General features: G+C 35.9%; 1 protein-coding gene across 1 annotated transcript in view; it reads left to right on the forward strand.

Annotated features, from left to right (window-relative positions):
• HCN1 (hyperpolarization activated cyclic nucleotide gated potassium channel 1) overlaps positions 1 to 20045 on the forward strand; it is a 191062-nt gene that overhangs the window by 25433 nt on the left and 145584 nt on the right. The window lies entirely within an intron of this gene.

The following is a 20045-nucleotide window of genomic DNA, read 5'->3' on the forward strand; positions in this document are numbered from 1 at the left end:
TTAACATTGAGATCCATTCACTTCTCTATTAAGCTGCTAAACTAATCCTGAAATGCAGTAACTAAAGATTGATATTTTTTTAATTAATAAAATGGAAGCTGTTCATGAAGATAGCAACATGAAAGCTTTGGGGAAAATACATTGTCCTGATTTCTCCACAGTAAGCAATTTGGTATCGTTAGTCATTTAATATATAAGGCCAAATTTTGTCACGTCCATTACTTGAGTCATGAACTCCATGATTCATCTATTTTCCAATAAATGGAATAAAATCTGTATGTTTTGATCTTGTGGATGAGCAAGTGAAATGGATATGAATAAACTGAACAAACTCATCAATATTTTCACAGAAGTAAGTAAAAAGTTACATTAGCTCATTAAGAGCAATTTGAGAGAATCAGATTATCTAGTTTTAATATTGCCTGATTCAAATGGTTGAACAAAATCTAACTCCCCAAATCATGATATTCTAGTCTAACAATGGATTTAAATACAGTATCATAAGACTGCAAGATGAAAAATAGCTAATATCACAAGCAGTGCAGTTAAACTGCAAGAGTTGATGACAAAGGCTTGCTTCAGTTTTTGTATTGTAATGGATAATACAATCTATGCCCTTGTCTCTGCTAAGTAGGACAGAGACATTCACATCTTACACAATCCATTGACAAGTTCATAAGAAATCTTGCATCAAATGGAGTTCTGTATTTATTCATTAGCTGCACTATAGTGCTACTTGAAGTACTCTGATGTTAGAAGTCACATTGTTTCAGATGCAGCGTGAGTCTGCCCAAGGTTGTTAGCTGCTAGAGAAGCAAGCGGAGGGCTTATTGGCCTATTTAGTTCACTGTAAAGGAGTTTTTCAATACATCCAACCTTTTCCTTAATATACTCATATTTATATATATGAATATATTCATATTTATATGCAGTATTACAAGCTAGATTGAATGTATCAGGTCTATTAAATATTAGCAATTGCAGGCAAAACTAAATAAAACAAACGTAATTATAAAGCAGCACAGAACAATTAAGAGAAAACACAGGCTGGAAGTGTACCAACAACTGAAATATATGCCTCTTGATAAATTTACTTCTAGAGTCAATGGAGTGTTACATATAAGGCTTACCACCTCTCAGTGGAAATGGAAAGTTATATATCAATGGTATTTCCATTTTTAATAAGGAGTAAGAAACACAAGGTCAGATTCCGGCAAGAACTTTGAAGGAACCATGCTAGTGATTTACTGCATGTGAGACTTATCTTTTTCTACCAGTATTTTATTTAGTGCTCCACTAGAGTGTCAGAAAAATTTAGACTTCTGCTTTTCTAGGCTAACAACAGAAGAAATGTAAGGAACGTGACTGTTTGGTTTCAGGCCAGAAACTAATGTGATTTTCTTACATACGAGAGGGAAAGGGAAAAGTAGGTAGCGTGTTGTAGGCAAAATAATTTTGTTAGAGTTAGCAAATCCAAATGAATTCCTATATTTTACATTTAGAATAAATACATAAATTTTATCTCTGAAACTTACTGAATACTCTCATTTATTTTCCAGTATATGCACTGAATTTCCTTTTATTGACTAATACTTCAAACTGTATGTGAACTTACATTATTGGTATTTATTTTGCAATTGCTACTTGCAAAGTTTTTTGACATGAAATACATGACATAAAAAGGTATACTATTTTGTTCTGAGAAGGAAATGTGTTTTCATGGTTTTGAAAGTAGCTGTAGGTAATCTTCTAAACAATGCTGAGTTTATCATTAAAAAAGAAAGAATAAAATAACTTAGTTGGACAAGAAGTGCATGAATAGAGTTTGCAGTGGGATTCTGTACATTGCAGCCCAGCTAGTCTCTTCTGTTGTGAATTTGCCTGGTAAGTGGGATGCTCACTGATGCCTGGCTTTTTTGATAAGGCAATACGTGTGTGGTCTGGAGACCTGCTCTCAGAGCTGCTGCTTCACCTACTGTAACAAACTTCATCCCACAAAATCTGTTCTCTCTTCTCTGCTCATGAAAATCTTACATACTAACTAAGCCATTCTAATAGTGCAGGTCCAGCTGCCATCCTTTGCTGTACCTTCTTTTTCCCTCTCCAGCCTTCCCTTTCCCCTCTCCTTCTGGCTTCAGATTGCAATGCTGCTGCATTTTGCAGGGACACTATTGCACTGACTTGTGATCATTATAGAAGTGTCTCACGATCAGTCCTATTTCCAGTCTGAGTGACAAGGTTGTTAAATTCCCTCTCTCAAAAGACTGGGCTGGATTCTAGATGGCTGCATGGCCTTGAGCTCTGGGGAGATGGTCTTAAAGAATTAGCCACGAAAACCTTCTCTTGACCCACCACACTTTATGTGAACAAGCAGAGCAAAGGCGTTTGAGAAAACAATAAAGTTTTTGGCCCTTGTCAGGAATAAGTTATGTATCACTAAGTGACACATGTCTTGTCCTGACTTAGTGCCATGGGAAAGGGCCATGACTCCCATGATGGGAGGAGGGCATTTCTGCTCTTCTGCGCTCTACTAGATCATATAGTGTCCTGGATGCAGATGAGCCCTTTACTAGACCAAGAAAAGGCCTAAATTTAGGCTGGCTCTGAATAAAGGCGGTGGCACATGTGCACCACACTCTGGCTACTTGGTCAGGTGTAAGAAGGAGGGAATGGTTATCGCGGAGAGGCTAAAGACTCTCACAAATAAAGATTGCCTCGCTTGGAAGAGGTGTTGCTTGCAGAGTCTGATAAGGAGGAGTCAAAAGTAGAACTATAGAGGAATATGCATGTATGCACAGGAGAGAGCTGGACAAGATAACCATAACCTGGTGGGAATGCCACCTACTTTCCTATGCCTGAGCGAAGCCAAGCTCCTCCTCTTCAGCCATACTTACTTCACTCACAGTGTCTTAGTATCCACAGTGTAGATTTCCAAGCCACAGAACTATAAATTACTTTTCACCCCTACTGTTTGTGTTGTTACACTGTAGGCTCTTATTACCTCAGAGGTATTTTACAGAAACTCTGTTTTCACATGGAATAATTCATGGGTTCTTTATTGCTTCCTTGAGTAAATGTAAATGATTCTAGAAATACTGTTTTCTTTATTTGGTGCCTGACTGTGCTTAGTTACACTACAGTGCAAATTTGAAGTTACCAAGATATATGGCTAATAAATGAGATCAGAACCACTGAGATTTGAAGAACGGTTGTGTTGCAGTGCAAGCGTGTCAGTTTGTTTAAAGATTCTAACAAAGAGTAGTCAATTACTCGTAAAGATTAATGCTAAGCAATCAAAAATCATTTTTTTCTGGTCACTATTTATATGTCATTTATCCAGATTTACTGAGTAGAAACTGTTTGCCAGATTATTTCTGAAAATAATTATTTGTCTACAAGAACTGAAAGTGAAGCTGGCCTTCAAATTTCAGCTGATTTTGACTGAACAAATGGGTCACATGCTCTTGTGTTTCCTGGCCAGAAAAATGTGAAATTTTCAGTCATATTTCTGGTACAAGTATTCACAGCTATAAATAACAGTTCTGTTTTCTAATGTTCTCTAGTATGAATTTAAAATGCTCTGATACTGCAAATTATTGCTGCAATGCAAAAATATGGTTGTGAATAGAAATGAAATGGATTTGACTGAAAATCAACATTAATATTCACTGAAATTATTTTTCAGCATTCACCTGCTTATAGATTTAATGTTCTTCCTCTAGTCATTCATTTATAATTGTCTTTTTAATCCTTATGGCACCACATTAATGTAGTTACTTGACTAACCATTTCAGAACCACTTCAGGTTTTGAAATAGTGAATAAAAAACCTAAACTAATTCCATTTACCCTATTCTGACATCTCATTCCAAAAGCAAGCTTTGAAGAAGGGTACTTAGAGGAATGCTATCATAATCAGTGTTTCTCTTGCTGCAGCATTGTACCCTGGAAGAATGCAGTCTGTGGAGCTGAGGAGGTTATTTCAAGAATGTCATAGTAAAATTTGGGGAAAAACAGAATCTGTGCGTAGAAAAGTACTGGCACTACCTGGGGTTATCCAGGCTTTCTGGAATAGGATAGTTCTCATATTTTATTCTGTTTTGACTCACTTTCTGACAGTTTTTCTGTTCATTCTAATTTGATTATGCAAATGAAAGCCTGAGTCTCCAGCTACTCTGCTAAACTTGATGTTTTATGGCTGTCTCACCATTCTGACTCACCTTCAGTCCTGCAGTCTGTTTTGTCCATTTACTGTGTATTATCTAAATCTTAGATTTTGAATTCTCTGTAGCAGGAACTGTCTTCTTTTGTTGTCTAAAATACCAGCACAGTTGCGTATTGGTTCTCGACTGGGGTTTGAAGAGACTAACATAATATAATTAATAGCTGCTATTAATAACTTCATCTGCATTCCAATAGCTTACTCTTTGAGATACTACTGTAGCCTCCAAGGTTAGTAATTGTTAGCATTTATTTTCTATTTCTCTTACAGCCTAGAGACTAAAACCAAGGTCAAAGTTGTGTGGACACATGGGATAGAATTCATCTGATTAAATGTAGATGTAAATCTGGGAAGCCTCCAGCTTTCTACATAATAAAATAATCATAGAAAAATACTTGAGATTTTGCTTATTTGTCAATTGTCCAAGTCAGTACTTCTCATCCTTTTTTTTTTTTTTTTTTAGCATAACTTCCATCTGCTTTCCTTAAGTACATTCACGTTAGTTATTTATGAAAGAAAAAAATGAAGTTGCGATTTCTAATGGAAAATGTGAGAAGTGTAATCATGGATTTTTTAAAGTAAAGACACTCTTGTTTCAAGCCAATTTTTGAGAATTTTGCAGTTGATTTTTTTTTTCTTGTGTTGCTAATTGTGATCTGTTTTCCTATTTAGTAAATCTGACTGTTCTTGTTAAGAATAATRGTGGATAATAGATGTTAGAGAGTGACTCTGGCAAAGCGCTGAGTACTCTGCCATCGATTTAGGCAGAAAGATGTATTTAAAATATGGGTAAGCCACAGCTTATACAGCAGCATAATGATCTTTGTTTTGGTCTCCCTTCCTTTCTCAATAACTTCCAACATATGATTTGCTGTTTTAACCAGTGCTGAGCGTTAAACTAATCTTTTCATGGGACTATTGTCACCCAAGATCTTGCTCCTGAGATGTAATTGTTAGCCCATCATTTTGGATGGGAGGTTAAGACTGTTTTTTTTTTTCCCATGTGTGTCACTTCACACTTAAACTGAAATTCTCTCATTTCATTGCTCATCATTACAGCATCCTGCTGCAGTTCTTCTCAGGCAGCCCTTGTCCTTATTACCCTAACTAATTATTATCAGCAAAATTTGTCAGCTCCTTTTCCTGGGGACCAGCGCAGGCCCCAGCACAGCTGGTGGCCCCTCTCCACCGTGAGAGCCGAGCGTTTCTCTCAGACGGGGGGCTGAACCGGGGTGCAGCCCCCTCCTCACTGAGGGCCTGTCCTCGACCTTAAGCACCCCAACTCGTTCTGTCCAGCTTCGAGGCAGCTTTGAGGCAAAAGCTAGGTGTGGATTTTATGTTAAGCATTAGATTATTTAGATGTTAAATTTGGGTTCAATCCTGCAAAATCTTGTCTTTTGTTAAGACTGTGTAGCACTTCAGAAGATCAAGCATAACCTTAAAGACCATGGAGTAAATTTTCTTCCTGGGTTTCATACTATTAGGTCTTTTCCCTTTTTAAAGATGTTAAACAGGAAAACTGCAGAAACAAGCCGCAGCAGAATTTAGCAAGTATATGGTGCTTTGCATAATAAACAGTTCTTCAGTGTTGCTTAATTTTGATCTTGTCTGTTTAGCGCACATTTAAATTTAGCCAATAGCAGTTGGAATTAAGACATTGTTTATCTTCTTTCAGAATTGCCTCAGGGTTTATGAAGGAGAACATAATACTGTAGTTGCATATGCCTTAATGTTTTAGAAGACAAGCCATTAATGGCATGCTTATGAAACTGCGTTTTAAACCACAACCAATATTTTTACAGGACAAGTAAAGAGATTTATCTAATCTGCCCTATTTTTAAAGTGATATTGCCATGTGACATAGGGTCACATTACTGTTAGAGAACTAGATAAACACATTATAGTAACTAACCTTCCTGGAAAGAGGGAGCTTCTGAAACTTAAACATACTGTACTAAAAAATAGTCACTATTGAATTATCAGCATCTGCTGGATAAAGACTAATGATCTCATTATCATTTCTTTTAAGAATATTGGACTGAATTCATTTGGAGGCAAGTGAATTGAACTCAGATGAAATCAAGGGAGCTGAGTCAGTCTTTTTGCACCAGAACTGAATTTGGCATGTTTTTTCCCCATCTATATTTTTTATTATCTCTAAAACAAAGCAGTAAGCTGCAAACAACTGAGCATCAGAGTTTAGTCACAGAAATCTTAGCAAAAGGAGAACATTGTGCAGTTGTTAAAGATGTGATATTTAAAGTGTGACATTTCTGCTTTTTGATTCAGTAAAATAATGTAGCTCTTTACAGCTTCTCTGACGCGAGAGCAGCTTGACATGAAGTGGCCGACATTTTCCGATGACTTCCTGGTCAAAGTTTTTGTGACATCATTATACTGATGAACTAGCTAAAGTCTTCCTATTTTGTCTTTGTTTTAGTATTTTGTCATATGATACCACAGTTTTTAAAATTACTTGTATTCTTTTTCTTTTCTCTGCCTCTTAACTCTACCTCCTCGTTCATTTCCCCTTTTTCTAAGACTGAAAATATTTTAAAACTCTCATGTTGCCTTTATAATTGTTCCAGCGTCACCTTTCCCCAAAATAATTGATTTGAAGTAACATTTTTCTTAGTGCCCATCTAAAGAAAGAAAATCATGTTCTTAAGAGGAGCCTATTATATTTGGAATGTGACAACGTAACAACTATTTCAATAACTGGACTGAAATGTGATCTCTTCCCTTCTTCCTTCTCTTCCTCCTTTTTTCTCTAACTTTTGTATAAGCTGTATTGTATCAGCAAGGTACTAATTGAATGAAGTATTTTCTCTCAACACACTATAGTTCCTTAGAAAATTGCTTAACTGCTGCAGAGGTTTTCCAGCTTTTGTGTCTCATTAATATAGATTTCCATCAAGACTAAGTGAACCTCTGATGAAGACTGAACTTGAAACCTGCTGATGTGACTACACTGCTGCTTATCTGTGTGTGAGTGCCACTGCTCTGTTAAAAAATGTAGCTATAAAAACTGGCTGAGTGGGAAGTAACCCTACAGTGAAAAGAGCTCAATATCAGGTTGCATACAACAGACTGATATGAATTTTTTTCAAAATAAAAAATAATGCAAAACATTCATGTTTATTAATTCATTTTTTGGAGAGTTGTCAGGTGGGTTTTTTAAGATGAAGAATAATATCAAGACATTACTTTAAGCTTGAGGAGCTGCTCTAGGTTTTATAAAGATGAAATATTACTTCACAGACTATTGATAAGCCAGAATGATCTTCTTTTAAGCTGTCACACAGCACAACAGTTAGGTGCTTTTTGAAATGCACGAATATTAATTATTAAAATTGCTAAAATTTAATGGACAAATCTTTTATTTCGATCTTGGGAACACCTGATAAAATATATCATCATGAACCTGAAAGCTCCCAGCACATGCACAAACACTTTCCTTTCTTCACCCACATTTAAGTGGAAAATAAAGACTCAAAAGGAGCTCATAAATGAAAAAGTGGTAAGTCTTCCTTCCCAAATCGTATAGTTAAAGGCTTTGTTCATGTGTTATTTTTCATATGCAAATATATTCAAATACAGGAATTGAATGAAAAGTTTAACCATCTTTTCTCTGAATCTGTCAAATAAATGACACCTTCAAATACAAATTAATTCAAGAATTTAATTGAAATGCCGTAGTTTTTGGCTACATGAGTTACAAATACAGTAATGGTAAGCATGAGGAACATCCCAAGTATGAGCTCATATGTTCTGAGCAATGCGTTAAAGATGTCACTATTAGAATTAAAGCACATTCCAGATGGTGATTACAGCTGATTCTTTTTGGCAGTGAATGGATATTAGACTCAGGCTTGACAGAAAAATATTTAAGCCTTTCGATCTAACATGTAGTACACTCTGTTCTGTCTCTGTTACCATGGAGAAAGTAAGAGCAAAAAGTAAACATCACTTCAGGCATACTTGGAAATAATCTCGCCATCTTTTCCTCAAAAAATATTTTCAGAACTTTTTATCTCACTAAGGGTAGGATGTGGCTGGAATTTTTCTTTAATATGGGTGCGAAATACTGCTTTACTACATCCAGTTCAAAGTTAAAATTAAGACAGATGTTATCAGTGTCACTGTAAATGTATGTGCACACCGTTCCTGTCTGGCTGCCTGGCAGTTTGCCTCTCTGTACATGGTCTTGGAGACACACAACAAACTCTCAACGGTCATTTCCCTGTTGGGTCTCATAACAGCTGCTACATTCTGAATAGTTAACACACAGGTGTTTTACTTAAGTAAAAGTAGAGGATGCCAGGAATAAAAGATGTACTCCCTAGATGTATTTGTTGCAGTAAAAAAATCAGAAAACAATAAATCCTTAGCCACTCTGCTAAGTCTCTTGCTGCTCAGGTTCTTCTTCCCACTCACCTTTGAGGCCTGGTTAGTAGTCATAACCTTAAGAAGAAGGAGTGTCCTCTATAAAAGAGGTTAAATTACCACATATGTTTGCTCTGTTTTACTCTTGGCATTTACTTCATCAGCTCATAGGAGTAAATATTTGCCATCCCAATTTCTTGGTCTTTGCTTTACTTTGCTTGTCTCCAAAATATCTTCCTTTTCAGTTGGGTCTGTCCATAAGCTCCGGTTTCACCTCTAATTTTTTTAGTTGCCAATGTTGGTATAATTCTAATCTTTCAACTGCTGTGTCTGTTAATTCCTTGAAGTGTCGTGATCCTCTGCTGACAGACTGTTTATGTATTGCAAGATGTACTTAAACTTTTCCCTCAACTGTTTTTTTAATCCTGCTGTTTAAAAGACGTAAGTTAGTCCCAAAATGTCTGCTTTTTCCCCAATACTGCTGTGAACTGTATCAGCCGTGCATGCAAGAGTACAGACTGGGCTGGGACTGCCTGGGGAGCAGCTCTGCAGAAATGACTCGGGGTCCTGGGGGTCAGTGAGCTGCACAGAAGCCAGCCGGGGACCCTTGTGGCAGCGAGACAAACCGTGTCCTGGGCAGTAGTAACAGGAGGATAGCTAGGAGATTGAGGGAAGTGATCCTTCATCTCTGTTGGGCACCTCTGAGATGGCATCTGGAATACTGTATCCAGTTTTGAGCTTCCCAGTACCAGAAGAACATTGATGTACTGGAGTGAGTCCAGAGGATAGCCACCAAGATGGCTGGAGGCTAAAGTTTGTGATATACAAGGAGAAGCTGAGGGACTGGGCTTATTTCAGGTTTTGGGGGACCTCATTGCTGTCTATGACTTCCTAATGGGAGGGGCTTCAGGAAGAGGGAGCGTGACTTTTCTCAGAGGTGCAATGGATGCAACTGCACAAAGAGGAATCCAGATTACATGTTAACATTTTTTTGCTTTTTTAACTATGATGCTCAAATAGTGGAACAGGGCTCTAGGGAGTTTGTGGCATCTCAGTCCCTTGGGATATTCAGAACCTGACTGGACATGTCCCTGAGCAACCTCATCAAAGTTAACCCTTCTCTGAGCTGGGGACTCCTGTAGAGGTACCTACCAACCAGTATGAGTTTCTGAACTCTGTTTTTCTAGTTTGTTTTTTGTTTATATGCCTTTAGTACATGCCTAGAGTTTACTCTCTAATAGAGATGTGCCCATTTACTCTCTAATACTCAGTTAGACTTGTCRTGGGAAAATTCTTTCTTATGCATCTTTGTCCAATTTAAAATTAAAAAATGTTTTGTGCTTTCAGGTTGATATCAATTTTTCTTCACTAATGCAATAGACAAAATTACAACAGATGATGTACTTTGGTCTTCTTGTGCCTGCTTGCAACCTTGGAAAGCAATATAAATTTTTCCCTTTCTTGCATCTTTCTACCTAAGATAGGCATCATCTTTTATACTGTGTTGGTTGCCACAACAGTGTATGCATTTGTGTGTTGTGGGGTAGATTTCAGCTTTGAATTCCAGAGGCCTCTCTGTCTCTTCGTATTTTGGATTCCTTAAAATGTCTGTTGTGTCAGAACACCACCCACACGTCATAAGCCTCCTCTCTCCCGACTCCTTTCAAGAATATGCCAGACTGGTTCTTCAGCTTTTAACTAATCATAAGCTCTTTTATGTTTCCCTTCTTTTTATATTCTTTTTTTTTAATGTATTGATAACATTTATTTTTATGCTGAGTGCTGTATATCTCAAATGTCTCCTGTGCAGTATTATATTGGCTTCTTCTTCCTGAGTTAACTTAAAGCTACAAAAATTATTAAAATTTTCAGAAATGGCTACTGAGGAATAATTTTCTGTGTGTCTTTCTTTTTGCTGGTATCTATTGCATGCAGGTATACAGTGAATCTGCTCCCCTCCCCCCCCCCCAATATGTCCAGAGAGTTTCAGCTCTGGGACTTTACGTGCTTGGTCTTCAGTATTTTCCTAATGCTCAAGTTCTTATCTCAATGTGAGTAAGAACTCATTATGTGTGCTTCCTCTTTATAGGTGTGCAGTGACTGGGCACATCTACAGTTAGGCTGAATAAGCTGACAAGCATTATAAAACCATTACACGTATAAGAAATTTCATCATATGTCTAGCGCATGCATTCCCCCTATTCCTGGTACTATGGGATGTTCAGTCATGACTCAGAGAGAAAGACGAAAGATGCTTTAAGAGACATTGGGCTCAGAGGAGAGCAGCTATCTTGAAAGATCTCCAAATTCAAGCAGTGTAACTTGAAGATAACTTTTAAGCCCTGGTTTAAAAGGTTTCTTAAACTTTGTGCAGTTAGTTGTCCTTTTAAAGAGAAATTGTTTAGATAACATTTTGAAGTCAGTGATGAAGATGGATACAGCTTGAAATAACTAACTCACTAGGTACAATCAGTGCATCTGTTTGCATGTAGGTCTCTTGAATTGCAGTCTCAGTTTTTCTTTGTCTACACACAACTGATATGAGAAGATAATGCTCAGATAATTAAACATTTCATCAACATTCTGAAATATGAGACAATGAAGAACAATAAATATATTAAAAAAAGGTATATTTAAATAAAACTGTGAAGAAAAGATGGTGCTCACTGTAATTTTTTTTGGCAAGCTTCGGTTCTTAAACAATCTTTTTTATACCAATTGAGTAACCTGATTTGGGGCTGTTAATATTCTGGCCTCACCTACCCTATCTGGTTGTGGTTTTTTCTTTTCAGTGTTTGTTTCTTTTAAACAAGGTATAATTTTTCTTTCAATACAAAATGAAAATAATTCTTAAAATCCCAATATTTTTCATGGAATTTAATATTCTTGCTCATGTTTTCTGGCCAGACCAGATCTTCAGTAGTCTATGCTTACCTTCTGTTCAAGAATTAATCAGTTTAATGTACTACTTTTTAATTTTGTTGGAGACTTCTTATTTTTGAGAGGATTTTACTAGATTTGAGTTCTAACAATTCATGTTCAGTGAATGATAAATGAAAAAATTACAGAAAACCATAAAAGTGTCTTTCATATTTTTCCCATTTTTTTGTTGGATGAAACCTGGGCTCAGTGATAATAAAAAGCATCTAATATTAAGTTCTGTTACATTATAAAGTAGTGTCTCGTGAGAGAAATGATAAATGTGACATTGTTAATGTCATTTTGACAGACTATCCACTCTAAATAACTCTAAAATACATCAGGACAAAAAGTGTCCATTAGCAAAAAAAAAAAAAGTCTTTATAACCTACGTCTTTTCTTCTCTAGATTTTAGAGTTGTGTGTGAGTTCTGTTAATATCACCTGACAGAAAGCAAGTTTGAAACTGAATGGAAGTTATTAATACACAGTAGTGCACATTAAAGAGAAGGTATTTTTTCCTGGCCATGAAAAAATTTATATGCAACAGATTCATGTTGCAATAAAGCATATATAACTATAAATAACTGGTTACTTGAGAACAGAACATTTGTACCAAAGAGTAACATACACAATATGATATGTCACTTCTGCACATTTACAGTATTTGGATACCTTCATTATGTTTCATTTTAAGCAGGTGGCAAAAGATAATCATTGTAAAGTGACATCTGTAAGATATTCCCAGAACAGTAATTCTGGATGGCTAGTACTCCCCTAAACTCCGCATTTAAAAAATCAGACTGTTACTATGGTGGTATCACACCATTGATTTTGACTAAAATCAGAACTGATCAGACTGCATTATATTAGCCATTCATATTTTGCTGTCATAGAGCAATATGTTTCTTGAATTTCAGCTGCTGCAAATCTTAATATTTAATGAGACAAGTTTTCTCTGTAAAGGTGGTCTGCAGAAAAGGAAACATTAGTCCAGTTGTCTTTTTCTTTCCTTTTAAATTGTACTCATTCGGTTTTGAAGTTCATGTTTTTTGACTTTATGCTTTTCTAAAGTAATATTCCATCCTTGTTGTTCATTTCATTTCTGCTGTTCAAACAGATGCACAATTGTCACCTTCTTTGGCAATTTCTCTGCCCTCTGTCTCTCATTCCCCATTCTGTATTTCTCGAGCGCGCTAGTTTACACAGGTCATAGCACTTATGAATTACCTAGTATTCACTGAGCAAGTCTAAGCCCCCACCCACTCTGTTGTCCTTTCCACAGCAAGATATTGGATATGAGAGAAAGGTACCCTGATTCCATCAGTACCGGATTTGATCGGCTGGTGCCTCAGCATTTCTTGTGTGGCTACATAGGGCTTTAAGGAAGTAAATAAGCTCTGAATTTAGGTTTTCTACAGCAAAATACAGACCAGCTAATGGCATATTGTTAAATTCTACACAGGGTTTCTTTTTTAGGACAATTTTCAACCTACTCTGACTCAAAGGTAATCAAGATAGAATTTAACCTTAATTATGATAGTTCAACAATGAGACACTGGTCCAGATGTAGGAAAATGGGTAATGTGATAATTGAAAATGATCTGTAATCTATATAATCAAGATAATATGATATTTAAAATTGGTTTCAAATATTATTCCATTGTCATTCTTCACCCAGTAATATTTGGAGGGGGGAGCATTAAAGACATTATTTCTACTGCTTTCTCTCTATTAATATTTAACTGTATTTTTGTCATGTATTATCATTTAACTTCAGCATTTCGGAGTTTGCTTAGTTTGTACATCACATGATTTTCTAAAATGAATGCTTATTTTTCTCAGTTATAGTATAAAAAGTTCTTGAAGCCTTCTGACATTAGTTTGACCATTTTAAATGAGATATATTTAGAAAACTGCAATAACATTTACAGTTAACAGTTGAAATAAAACATCAAAGCACTGTGGTTTTGGGATAGGACTAAATTAGAGAACCAACTTCTCATACCTGTAATAGGTGCATGTGTGTGCCATAATCACTAAAATTAGTTATTTTTTTCCCCCAACATGAAGTTTTTCCTGAGTCTGAAAAGCTCTGTTCATTTCATAAAAACACATAAATATGAAGAAGGACTATGCTGAGAAATAGGGAATGATGACAGTCTTAGTGCTTATGAAATAAAAGGTTAATTAATTAGTATTAAACAATTATTCTTTCAGCTTTGTTGCTACCAGAAAAGAAAATATGTAATCTCATCTGAGCTAAGCTTGGAGAAGGATATTATGGCTTCTCTCCCTCATTTCTTGGTATTGCTGCTAGTCACTGAATCAAAAAAAAATAAAGAAGAAAATTGTATATTTGCTCCTGGGAAGAACAACACTTGTTTTCTCAATCTGTGAGCCTCAGCTTTTGCATTGCAGTTAACATCAGGGTGAGATGGTGCATCTCATAAAATCATTGCCATTAACTTGGTTGACCAACCTCACTTAGGTAGAGCAGTGGTAGGCTTGCTTAAGGGCTGGAGCCAAAAGACATGTCAAATAGAAATATCTGCCCTCAGCAGGATTTACCAGAACTATGAAATTCCTCTTTGTCATCCTCAGTTCTAGTAAAGAAATAGTGGAGGAAGTGGAAGGTCAATCCACAATTGCTTTCCTTGCTCCTTGCAAGTAGCTGTTTCAGAGATTTCTGTTTCAGGATACCGTTCCCCCCTCTATTTCTCTCTGTGTTTGAGGGTTATAGGAGACAGGCCATCATCCACAAAGAGCCAGCGGAGATAGCTTAGGAATTTGTTTGCATGAGCTCCGTATGCCCCTTTGAATTTTCATGGATGTTTCTAGATGGGCATAATGCACAACAGTGATGGATTTTATGTATTTTGCCAGTTTTTCTTCCTCATTCAGTTTGAAGAAGATTCATTGAATTAGGGGAGCTTGTTGTCCTTCATTACTCGTTATTCCTATTTTATTGTATTTTTTTTCTATGAGTCACAGACTGCCTTTTTTTCGACTTTCTGCTGTGCAAAATATTGCCCAAGGGAAGCAGAGCTACAGTGTGTGTGAACTAATGCCTGAAGGCTGCATTATCAAATCACTGCTATTATGCCACAGAATGTTATCACAATCTTAGTAATGACTATATTTCTTTGCAGCAGGTGGGAAGGAGCATTTAAAACTCAAATGCTTGTCTTGAATATACATGCTGTTGCTAATAATGTCTCATAAGTGTTGAAAGGTTTTTAATGTAGTTAATCAAAAAGTTAATAAAAGTTTTGTATTCAGACTAATTGCTGATGAACTTTACTATACTGTATTCTTTACCAGAACTTTCAAAGTGAAATAACCTGCTTGAGCAGGGGGATACGACTTAGACGATCTCCAGAGGTCCCTTCCAACCTCAGCCATTCTGTGATTCTGTAATTTATTCCACATAGAAGAGAAAATAACATACATACAATTGGAAGAAAAAATTGTTTCAATGTAGAAAACTATTAAATATTTTATTGGTTTTCTTATGACATCTGATCTCAAATTTTACATTTCAAGTAAAATTGCTTGTAAAATGTCTCATAACTACAATGCACACTGATGTTAACAGAAGCTGAACTATTGATTTCAGTGGATTCAGAAGCAAACTGTATTGTTAACTGAAGGTTAGTAAGAGCAGAAAATTGTTGGTTAGTCTGACAGAAGAGCTCATGCTGCTTCCTTTTTAGTTTAACATTCTCTGTCTAGATCAGATATAGTATGAACAGGTTTGAGAAATTAGAATAACTGCAGCATGGAATGATCCCTTCTCTCTATGTGAAAAAACAGAGGCGCCTTATGAAATGAGTCAGATTAGCACACTGAATGGTATATTCTGAAGGGCAATAGGTATAAATGAGAAAACTGTATTTTTATAGTAGAACAATTAGCAGGTAATGGAAGTCCAAAATCTGAGTACAGTAGAAAATAAGTGCTTGTGTTGTGAATCTAAAATTTTGTAAGAAATTATATTTTCATTAATACTGTATTTTAACACTGAATGATGATGGCTTGAAATTTCCTAATGCATATAGTGAAAGTGATGAAAACCTTAATTCCTTCTTCTTGGATTAAGCTGGGATCTGGTAAAGAATGGTGTACTGAACTTCTCCTTTAGATGCTTACCTATGTGCTGTTAATATATGTGTAGGCATAATTCTGCATCAGCTGAGGATTTGAAATCTAAAATATTCTCCTAGAGTTCAAAATCTAAGTTGTTTCCTTCAGAATGAAAATAGGACTTACTACTTTCTTTTAAATTGAAGCCAGAGAAGACTCTGGTGCCAGTACTTCTCAGCTGTATCTTAGTGGTTGGAGATCTCACCTAGATGGTATGACTCAAGGTCCAAGGAGACACATACTGATAACTATCATTTTTCCAAACAGTATTTTCCTGGCCTATTGATGACTCTGGCATGAGATACAGAGAGGTATAAATTCTACCTAATGTTCAAATTGGCTTATTTTTCTTTAGATGGCTAACTTCTGGAATTTAAATCTGAAAATACTGACCATCATGTCACTCTCTACAAGATAGTGTAGGGACACTATAAGTTTTATTTTATGAGAAATTATTAAGGTCTCTGAGATTGCATCTCAATTTTTCGATCATGTTCAATACCAAAGTATTCAAAAGCTGTGTATTCATATACATAACTGGGGTTGGGTTGGGTTGGGCTTGTTTTTCTCAAGTACCAATTAATCCTTTACATCACAGCTTTTCTTTGAAATAAGGCAATTCAGATTAATTAAGTCTGCGTTTTATGAACAACTTGCAAACACTTTTGTCAGGAGTAAGCATGTGTCAAAATGCCATAAAAATTCTGCTGCATTCTTTCATGAGTATCACTCTTGCAGGTGGAGCTGCAAAACACTAAAATTTCATATTTCCGTGTTGCTTGTACACTTCTTCCAACCACAAGTAACAACAAGGTATCATACAATTGAAATCCTCAGAGGTGCTGCAACATTCATCCTCTGACTGCTCAGTTCCATGGCTAGCAGGCAGTATAAAAAGATATATATTTAGAATATTAGAGTACTTAAAAACCTCCAGATGCGCTATATGAAGGCTATCTGAAATGAAGGATAAAAGTGATAAGCAAAACAGCTGTGAACCAGAGAAAGGCAAAACTATTAGGAAATAATTAGCAAACAGTAGTATAACCATTAAGAGTGCCTTTCTATCTCTGCTTTGGTATTTATAAAGGTCCTAACATTTGCACTAATTAGCAAATCAGATATCTTTGTAAAGTAGGGGTGTCTCTGGTAGGATAATATGTTTCACCAGCTTCTGACCCCATATTGCCACAAAATACCTCAAGCCTATTGGTAATTACTTACTTCTTTCTGATACGCGGTATTAATTTAAGCTTGTCTTATAAAAAGCATTAAACTGCATCTTCTTTTGAAAATACATCATAAATAAGTAAGATGGGATTGAAACAGCAGCTAATTCAATACTGATGCTGAAATATGTGAAAGTTGAGCTGAGTTTAAACTATATTTGTTATAAAACAAGAACAAACTTGTTAGTTACATCCTTCCCAGGCTGCCCTCTATAATCTTTTTCCCATTTTTGTCTTTTGCCCGTCACTCTTAGAGGTTCCTTGGCACAGGCATTCACAGGAGCTGCTCAAGATGGTAATTTGTCACTGGTATTAATCTTTCTCAAGTTTCTGTCTGTTGCAAGATCAGATGTTTTTCTGCTTTTCAGGCTTCTGCTTCCTCTGACCTGCCACCCTTTTCTCTGCACAGAGCCAGCTTCTCCCCAGCAGCCTGGAAGGCCTCCTCCCAAGCCCCGTCTGTTCTCTCTCGTGCTGTTCCCTCTGCCTGGCATGGCACACATTCATCATATGAAAGAGCATGCAACTGCAATTTCTTTGGTCAGCAAGCTCAGCTGTGCTCTTAAATGCACTTCAGCCATATGCCGATGCCCTCTACTTGGCTGCCAGGTCTTCATATTATGAGTGCTACTTTTTCCACTAGCAGAGCCTTCTTTTAAATAGCTCTAATGCTATAGCTGTGGCTTCAATTTTTTTGAGCCTTCAGGAGTGCCGCATGCAAACTTACAAGTTCTGAAACTACAAAATAGCATTGAGTATTGAGAATCTTTTTCCATTTCTGCCAAAGGACTGATTATTGTTGTCCTGCTGCAGTCCTTAAAAAAAAAAGAAAGAAAGAAAGAAAAAAAGAAAAAAAAAGACCCTCTGATTTTTGAAAGCTCTACATGCCAGGGGGGCTGACAGGCTTGGTCTCATCAGTTCCAAATTTTCTATATGCTGAAAAATTGTTTATTTGTTTTGATATATTCATATTTACARTGGTGAGAAAAAAAGCATATGTTTTCCTATAATGTAATTTCTCTGGTAATTTGACACAGTATGCATATGCATGTGCATGGCACAGAAGATGGTATGTTGGAGGAGTTCATTTATTTCTTGCCTGACTGTTTTGAAATTTATGAGAGCTGTTTCATTTTAGGTCAGATTTTCTACTTAGATTCTAACAATGCTTAAAATGGAAATCAGTAAATATATTTTGTGTTCTGTAACAAATATCTTTTATAATTAATAAAGTAGGGTAATTTTTCCTCCTCCTCCCCTTCTTGTGCAAAACAATTCCAAAATGAGAAGAAACTATTCTAGGATAAGATTACTTTTTTTTTTTTAATCTGTACCGTTCATCTAATTGCAAGCTTATCTCAATTCTACTGCAATAGATCGTAACTCCTCTAGACTTGGTATGGTACGTTAATGTGTTTGCTGTTACATACTGCCTTCTGCTAAGGAGTAAGCTTGAAGATGACTACTATAGCCTATGCCATTAAGCTGTCAATCACTGCATCTGAGAGAGTGAAAGCAGGAGTGGACAGAAGTAATTGTTTGGGGAGCTGAGAACAGAAATCGCACGTCTCAGAAACAGATAGTGGTCTCCACTGGGCTCTCACTTCTAAAACAGAGAGCTTGTTCAGTATTGCAAGGATTAAAATATTTGAATAGTTATAGTATTGTACAGTTACACATAACTTTATGAAGATTAAATTCTACCAGTAGAATAAGGAGGACAGTTTGGAGATGAAGTGTTCCCCAAAAAAGCGTTTATGATTCAACTTTTTGCAGAAATTCTGCATTTTTTTTAGTATTTTTAAAACCAAAATGTTTTTTGATTTTTTTTGTTTGTTTTAGTAAGAAGTGAAGGGTATTTGGAATTGCTTTATAATTCAAGACACTTTCAATCCCAGTGATGAAAATTTGGAAGGAGAAGTAATTGAGGATATTTTAGCAAGCAGTCTAAGTAAGTACCAAAAATCAAAGATCATTAAAGAATATCAGTGGAAATGCAGTGTTACAATAGTGATGGTACTTAAAAATTTCTAGGAAAGTTAATTGACATATTAGAAAATATAACATAGCCTAAATTAGAAGTTAAACTGATTTAAACTTTGATGAAATTTGTATAGCTTTGCATGGGAATTCTGATGGAAAAAATGCAACACATCCCCAGCTTACATTTAGGTTGATCCTCAAATATATTTGGAAAATGTGACTCCACAACTAGAACAGATATTTTGATGGTGAAATCAGTCGCATGATAAGCAAGTGTTTTGGGATAGTATCATCTCTGAAGGAAGTAAGTTTTTATACTGTGCATTTTATCTTACTTGAGACAATAAGTCCATCTGCACTAGGAACTCCACTGTTGCTTGATTTTCAGCTGCCTTTTGATATGCTGTTTCCTTCCTTTGTATTTTCAGTACTGACTCCAACGGACAAGCTGGGCTGCTGTTTGATCAATGTTGGGGTAAAAGAAAGCATATTGACAGAATAATTACTCAGGGCTGTATTTTAAAAGGTATTTTAACAGTTTCCTCTACAAAGTAGAAAAAACAAGATATTTATGAAAGCAGTTTTAAAAATCCTTTATTCTCCACAAATCTATATAACTTTCTCTATTGTAGTTTTTACCAAGACAGATGAATAGCAGCTTTAATGGGACCTGCCACCTGTCCTGTGTTTATTTGATACCAGGTCACCCTTTATTTTTCTCATATGTTCCTTGCCCCAGATTAAATAATGTTATCTATGTCTTATTTTGAATGCAGGCTGGCTTTTGCTCCATAGTACTTTCCAGTATTTTGACATTAATTTGATGCACATTAATTTTCCTTAAGCTTTGTGCATTATACCATAAATATACTGATTTCTATGAGACATGAAAAAATCAAAAAACTTTGCTTTGTTTTTAGATTGTTATTCAGTCTTGTGAACTGTCACTTTACAGCACACACAAAGCATATCACCATAATTTAATTAAAACTTGCTATATTTTCTTTTTATTTAAAATCTTTATTACTCTTTGTGTAAATTGCAGTGATTTTTGTAGATTTGAGGTCTTTTTGTCCCATGGTTGTGAATACATGCATACACACACACGCACAAAGAATAACAAAACATATTCTAGTAACAACTGTTAATCTGAAACTCATCCTAT

This window comes from Apteryx rowi, unplaced genomic scaffold, assembly GCF_003343035.1.
Source record: "Apteryx rowi isolate R43461 unplaced genomic scaffold, aptRow1 scaffold_197, whole genome shotgun sequence".
NCBI classification, from domain to species: Eukaryota; Metazoa; Chordata; class Aves; order Apterygiformes; family Apterygidae; genus Apteryx; species Apteryx rowi.